The sequence below is a fragment of the Rutilus rutilus genome, assembly GCF_951802725.1.
Source record: "Rutilus rutilus genome assembly, chromosome: 7".
NCBI lineage: Eukaryota > Metazoa > Chordata > Actinopteri > Cypriniformes > Leuciscidae > Rutilus > Rutilus rutilus.
Genome location: NC_140221.1, coordinates 31,259,611 through 31,268,129, shown reverse-complemented (window position 1 = coordinate 31,268,129; position 8,519 = coordinate 31,259,611).

Sequence of the window (8,519 nt, the reverse complement as noted above, 5' to 3'; positions counted from 1 at the left end):
TGTGGATGTGTAGCATCAGTGTCTCTGCTTGCTACCAATCAGAACAGTGTTTAAACCCAAAAAGAGAGGGATGGAGAGACACAGGGACAAACAACCCATGCTGTGTCTCTCACACAAACACACATACAGATACAGGGACAATAACAGCACTGTGTACGGGGAAAGAAGATCCGGCAGGTCGAGATACCACAGGAGAGCAGTGCCTCTGTCTGTCTGCATCTGCTCCGCTCTGCCTGCTGTTTGATGTGCAGGGATTAGGGGAAATCTGAGAGCTCCCAATTTAGCCGAGCCACGGAAATATTCACATGCAAGAGCACATACACTCACACGTTGCACACATGTCTCTATATGAACTGAATGAATGCACTATTGGTTAATGAAAGCATTTCAGATATATAGTTTGTTGCATAGAATGAATGTATAAGGTTGTTTTTACGCCAGGTTTATGACTTAACTCAGGCATACCTGCTATGAGTGTTTGCTGCTCCCTAGTGGACAAGAAAAGTATAGCCTCTGTTGGATGCACGTCGTCAAGATTACCTTAACAAACGTGTATTAGAATGTGAAATGATGTGGAAACAACTGGACACTTTCCTGTTTTGCTTGCTTTGTGAATGTTTTTTTTATAAAAGTGGACTAGGAATTAAGCCATGCAGCAGATGGCATATTGTGTGTGAAAATATTTATCACAGTAATTGTGATCAAGTTACAAATTAGAAATGTGTTAAAACACACACACACACACACACACACATATATATATTGAAACAAATTTAAAACGTAAAAAGTAAAATGCATAATACACAAGAAAAGCTTTAAAGTCTTTAAAATGTTACTTTGCAAAGAGGTAGAAAGTTGATACAATGATATATTCTGTATGGTGATAATCTGTTTTTATTTAACCAAATAATAATTATGCTTATATTGGCACTTCTGGGCTTTTTTTTAATTTGATGTTTTCATGATGGAGGTGTAACCCTGTTGAAATGTATTCATTAATATAAGATATAGGCTACAAGTTTGAATAAATCATTTCATAGTTTAATAAATTAAATTTAAGGTTAAAAAGTTAAGATTCATTGACCAGCAAGGAAGTTATGATTTTGCTCAGTGAGAGAAATGCATATTGGGTAGGGGAGAGCGGGGCACAAAGTAACGCTTTTTGACTTTCTCAGTTTGTGTAAATCTACTTAGGGTTCAGAGTATTTATTTTTTTCCCACATTAATTTCCCACATGTCTAGTACAATTATGTGGTTTTGTTTTATTAATACAGTATATACTTTTAGAATGGAAGTGAAATGTGACAACATGCCCCATAGGTGGGGTACATTGTAACATGTGAGGGGCACATTGTAACATGACCATATGATAGATTAAAATGCTATCTGATCTAATCAAACAAATATACAAGACAAACTAAAATATTTTCTCAATAAAATACAATTATTAACTTTTTCATATAAAATAATGGCATTTTTTAATAATTAATCGTAGTCAAACTAATTTTTGAGTTTGACTACGAACGCAGGAAAACACAGCTATATGCAACGTAGTTCAAAACATATTAATAATTAGTAATTTCTGAACATTGACTCTCAGTCTTTATTCACCATTTTGTCATGTTTTCTCAATATAATTCATAAAAGTATAGAATAGAACAGAATAGAATAGAATAGTGTATTTCTAATAGGGGCTCATTGTAACGCAGTGTGACAACATGCCCCACCTGCACAACTGGGATTTAAACCCTGCTAGTGTCTTCTGCTAGTTAGCAAAGCATTAAATAACTATATCAACCGTTAAATAACATATTGGAGATTCAAATAATATCAAATTTGTTTAATTTTAAATAAACACAAAAAATAAAGATGAAAAATTAACTTAAGAAATTTACTTTTGCTATGGTTTAATAAATGTCTATTGATGTCTGCCAAAAATTTTTTATTTTGGCGCAATATTTTCTCTATATAGTGTTGATATGGCAACTAGTGAATACGCCAAGTTTCGTCATGCATAAAACAAGTGTGTTACAACTAGCCCCGCGTTACGTTGTGCCCCGCTCTCCCCTAATGTTCATGTTTTACTGAATAGAGCATTTAAAATGTTAAATATTTGTTGTGTAATAATATATGTGATGTGTAAATGTGTATGAAAAGTGAAAAGCATGAGTAAGATCGTAAGATGCGCAATATATTGGGAGACAAATGGAGTGGGCAGACATGATTTTGACCACTTCATTAAGTTTTTTTTCTGTAGAAAGCCTTTCTTAAAGTGAATTTTGTTTTGTATTAATTGTATTTTAATTTTAATCAATGTTTCATCAACCAATTGCCTGGATTTAAATAAGAAGTAAATATAGCAGGCAATATAATCAGGACATGGAGGTGCCGTTGCGTGAACTGGAGCTCGTTTCAGGGAGCTTTCACACTTGGTTCGATTGCCTGTTCCGAACCCGAGTTCGATTGCTCCCCCCTCCCCCTGCCACCGATGGACTGTGTTCACATTATATTATTTGTATCCGAACCGTACGTTTGCGTCATCAAGCTGCAGCTGGAGCTTAATCGTGTTGCTTGGTAATCGCTATGAATGAAAAGGCGTCAAAATGGATAGAATTGCTCATTTCACATTTGTTCTTTTTTTGAACCTTTGTTTTCAAAGAAAAGATACAGAAACACACTTATGTCTGTCTGTCGCAAAAGCACTAAAATCGTTCCAAAGACAGTGGGCTGTCCGCCGAAGACAATTTTTGCGGAGGCAAGCAGAAATCATCTCTCTGCTTGCAGTGCATCAATCCCGCTTTTTGTCAAGGTAAGTGTACACACACACGCACGCAACACATTATACGTCATCAATAGCGGAGTATTTTTTAGACAATAATCGCACAACCTATTTATATTCTATAATTAAATAGGCCTACTCAGCGACTCATCCCAACCAAATATTGAAATCTGTGATTGAAATCATCTCCACAAAGGAGTTTAGTTCTGTTTGTTTTTCAACAGTATTTTGTTCCAAAGAAAACAGAAGTGTTATAGCTTTGGCTATTTATTTATTTTACTTACGTATATTGTTAACAATTTGCATAGTTAATATTGTTCTTTGGTATTCAGTTTATACAGGTTTTTCAAATGTTATTTAATAAACATATCTGCTTTTTTTTTTCTAGAGTCTTCTCATTAACCATGTGACTCTTCTCTTCAACTGTCTTCTCTTCATCGTGAATCTTCTCGTCATATCTTCTTCTTCTATTGATTAATGGCAGATTGCAAACAACTTTTAGGTGCATACCGCCACCTACTGTACAGGAGTGTGTAACATCATACTATTTTAAGTGTTCTCATATTCTACCCATCAACCCTGTGTCTTTAAGAAATTAAAAAAATGCTGTTGTGGTGATTATTATCCCTTCTCCCTCTCCTTCTGTTTCCAGTATCCCCATCAGATTCCACTCCCGCCCTGCTTCCTGAAACCCCATATTGAAACACCTGTCTTTCCACCTCATATAATATACAGTGCAATATGACATGTTCAGCATTTTCTTTAACCCCACAGTTTTTTGTTTAAGGCTACAACGTACCAGAGCTACATTCAGGCCTCCATCATTTGAACATTTGAAGGGTATTTCAAATTAGGCTAGGTTATTACCGGCTATTTTCTTTTCTTGGGCCCTTGTGAATTTGAATGCATTTGTGAAAAAAAAAAAAGAAGTGATTTTGACAAGACACATTTAATTACTGACCTACTTGTTCTAAGTAAATCTTTTAACAACAGTTGTGGTTAATATTTAACTTGATATTTTAAGTTAATTAAGAAAAAGAGTATTTTTTTTGTTTAAAAGTGGAAGTGTTTATAGGATAAAAGTAATTCCAAGACATTTCATTTCATGTTAAAGTGTAAATATTAAAGGGCCCTTATTATGTAGTTTTTGAAAATGACCTTTCATGTCGTGTGTAACATAGCTCTAAGTGAATGAAAACATACTGCAAAGTTTTAAATTTGAAAGTTCACCGTATATAAAAGTAAGAGAGTCGACTCTGAGTCAAAAAAATTCAGCGTTTTTCAAACGAGTCATATGACTCAAGTTATATAAGTTGTGACGTCAAGACGAAACATTAGCATATTGCGCACGCAGACACCAGTGAAAACTTGAACCAACTGGCAGCTGATTCCAGTGGATACTGGATAGCATCATGTTGAGGAGAAGCTGTGCTCTACAACTTGAAGGTAAAGCCAGTTTTTTTCACTGCCCAAGGACAAGCATGTGAAGAATCAGTGGTTAAAATTAATCTTTACCACGATACCACAGCAGTATAATCCTAAACGTTTGCTGTGCTCCCTTTATTTTACTGACGACTGCGAGACGAACTCTCGGAGTTCAATGTAGGATTCTCAAACCGCTTGCTCTTGAAAGATGGTGTTCAAAATACTTAGTTTTGAGTTTTATATTGTCTAGGTCTCCTGCTAACTGGTTAACTCACATTATCACATATCTTACTGAAATACATCTGCTAATCAATTGTGGGCCACTATTACCTAAAACTGTGTCTATTAATGCAGTTCTCACTACTTTGAGGAAACATTAGGACAAAGCATGGAGCAAGATTTGTTTTACCAACGTTTATGTTACATCAGTCATTCACGCTAGAGCTCGGCTAATGTATGCACTGTTATTGATACAGTTTCCACATGTTCACCGCAATAACATTAGAAAAATACTCTGTAAATAAATAAGTAGGCCTATAAGTAAAATAATCGGTTTGTTGATGGACATGCACTTGTTAATGCTGATGGTGAGGAATTACAGTTGCAACATCTCATAATGCACCTCAAACTGAATAGCGTATCACTGAGAAACGTCCTGCTCGAGTCGTCCTTGCGATGGAGGTTCGGGTTGAATAACTAGTTCTTCCAATGTTTCATCATCGGACTCGCGCTCGGATTGCTGTGGTAAAATCAACGTCATTGTTCGGTACTATGTTTAGTTTACGGTGTAGGAAGCCTCAGGACAAGAAGAGCTATGACGTTGTTATGGCAATGGACGTTTTGGTTTTCGACACGTGCGCTGTACGTGGTAAACCAATATCCACAGACTGAGCTGTCTGGCCAATCAGAGCAGAGTATCTTGCGGAAAGGAGGGATTTAGAGAGATTGATTCATCTGACTTGTCGTCTGAGAATCATTGAAAATGTGGTGATGTGCAAATGTATTTTATGAGAAAATTAAACAGTTTTTTTTACCTTTGATGCATGTAAACCTGTCGTAGGAGTCTCCAAAACAACATTAGGAAACTTTAAAATAGCATAATAGGGGCACTTTAATGCTTAAATAGTGTTTTAAAGGGAAAGAGTATTTCATACAATAAGTTCGTAATTACACACACACACACACACACACACACACACAAGTTAAACACTGATAAGTTTATTAGTGAAACCCCACTTATTTGATTGATTATTTAAAGAACTCAGGATTAGGGTTGGGTTTTCGATACTTTTAAAACGGTACCGGTGCCTAAATGGTGCCTGAACCGATACTTTAAAAAAAAGAGAACCTCAAAACGATGGTGAATGACTGTGGGGTAGAAGACTAGTGGGGTGCTGGAGGATATTGAGCAGACATAAGTCGTCCAGTCAGAGACGAAGTACACTTTAATGGATTGAGGCTTGTAGAGGCATTTACAGTTGTAGAATTGGGTTGAGTGAACAATTGTAGTACAAGTAGTAGAGGGTATGGTAGAGTAATCTGGAGTGTAGTATGAGTGGTTCTAAACAAACAGAAAATAATAATACTAAATTAGTAATGAACAGTAATAACAAGAATTAACTCAATCTGTCAATTATACGTATATTATATACATAATTATACACATAGCAATCGATTCAGACATGTAGGGCCTAGATTAGCAGTCAAGAAAAATGGCATCACGTTCTCTGACACGTGAGCTCATGGGAATCAATACATATGGTTTAAATAATGTGAACAATCTCCCTTTCACAGTAAATAAGAACATACACATACTCAAAATGACTCAAAGGGACTCATCATTACAATATTATACATAAATATCAATATATAGCTGTCTCTGTATGCTTTCACTAGCGCCGTATATGGATGATGCAATAGACAATGCGTGTTGCATACATACGCGATTATAACTAACTAACGCAGATACAATCAATCTTATTCAGTTCAAATTACAGCTCTTTAAAGATAATGAATAACATAAACAAATTCACTCACTTGTATATGAACAATATATCTTGTTGCTGCAACAACAATTACATTGGGACACTAGCAAAGTCTCTATGAGCTCTCCGTACTGCTTCCGGTTAATATTGAATCGTTAAAGGGAAAAATACTGAGTCATCAGACTTATGCATCTTAAAGTCACAAGGGGGTGCTAATGTCTCAATATATGCATAGCTAGCCTTTTCAACAGCCGCCCACACATTTGCGGTGTAAATGTGTAACTCAGAAAAGGTATACCAAGTAAGGGATAGGGTCAGGGATAGGGAATCTGGCTAGTTGTGCTCTTGTCAGAGCTCCCATGATCGCCAGGCTTGGAGCAGCTTGTCTGGAAGTTGAGGGTCATCCCATTCCCTTTTCTTGTCCCACAGAAGCTGGACCAGTACTTTAGCTCTTGTGGTGTGTAAGGGACAACCACGGTGTCTGGCCTTGTCTACGAATTATGTCACTGTGCACAATCACATATACATTTTATTATAAAACCCGCCTTTGGCCGGTTATATTATATGCATTTTATTATAAAACCCGCCTTTGGCCAGTTATATATTCCCTATGCTGATAGACCGACAGTGTCCGGTCTTATTAGTACATTATGTTGGTTAAGTTACTGACATATATATATTACTAAACCCGACGGTGTACGGTCTGTTCATATACTTGGGTTCTGGCTTGTTTCTGTGAGCTCAGGGATCCTGAGCTGCAGTAGGCAACCAGTTACTTATGGTGCAGCATTTTGCATGGCGTCCCCACTGCGTATAGCTACGCAATACGAAATGACCGATGAGCTAGCATCACGCCATTACACGCCCGCGCCATTGGATGTGCAGTTGCCACAGCACAGCCAATGAGTGAGCCAGACTCTCGCTGTGCTAGCTGTGCAGCTGCAAAATGCGTTTTACATTATAGGCTTCAGTAAATCAAGGAAATTTCCCCACTGCGTATAGCTACGCAATACTCGTTCCCTACTCTCAGGGAACTGAGGTTACGATAATAACCGTAGTTACCTACACAATGTGTATCTAAACACATTATCAATTTATAATTGAGAGGATTGTTATTGCCACTTCTATAGACATCAGTGTGTATTTTACAAACTATAAATGTTGGTTTCCTAGTACTTATGTGTAGGCTATTTAAATGTCTGAAACCTAAAATAAAGCATGTGTGGATGAAAACCACCATCTCTCTGGCTCAGCGCCAGCCAACGCGCAAACGCAAATTTTAGAATTTAGAAACCAGTGTGAACGATCGTACGCGTCAAAGGATTAACTAGCGATCACATGCGCTTCTTACGTCCGTTTCGGAGAACCAGAGGGCAGATATTTCAACCGACAGGCATTTAAGTGGCACCGAAATGAGGCACCGAAATCTGCGTTTTGATTCGGTCCGGTTACATACCGGTTACTTAGGTAACGGTTCCATATCGGTACCCGGTTTCATTACCCAACCCTACTCAGGATAGCCACCTCTCACTATAGCCAAAAAACATAAACCATACTTAAGTAACATTACCATTACAGCCCTTTCTGACCCAGAATTCAATAAGCTGTTTCCCCCCGCATACGCCTCTTTGCAAAGCTTATATTACATTCTGACAAGTCTACAAAAGCCAGAAACAACACAATATTTGCATCTCCCCATCTTATTATTCTTATTGTTAAATACAAACAATAGCATCTTCTGCTGCTGTTTAGAAATTATAGTATCTATTCTACTTTCTCCTCATTACATCACTGACTGGGTGAGCCAAGTTACTAAACACCAAATCAATAACGTGTACACTGTTTGTGTGATTTTCTTTCAGTATATGGTCTTTTTTTTATTTGATTAAATTTGTCAAATTGTTCATTCGAAATAAACTTCTTGTATTTTAGTTGAGGTATAATTTCTCACAGAGAACTTTAAAATAAGGTTTCATTTTTTTAACATTAGTTAATGCATAAAACAATAGTTAACTAACATGAACTACCCACAAGAAAAACATTTGTTACTGTATTTGTTCATCTTTGTTAACGTTAGTTGATAAACACACACCTGTTTTTTATTTGTTAATGTTAGTTCACATTGCATTAACTAATGCATTACTATATGTTAACATAAACAAAGATTAATAAATGCTGTAGAAGTGCGGTTCATGTTAACTAATGTAGTTTACTAATGTTAACTAATGAAACCTTACTGTAAAGCGTTACTGTAAGGCCGTCTATTGGTCCAATGAGGGTTTCCAATAATACGGGGAAGGTTTCTCTGTGTTGCTGTCTTTTCTCGAGGC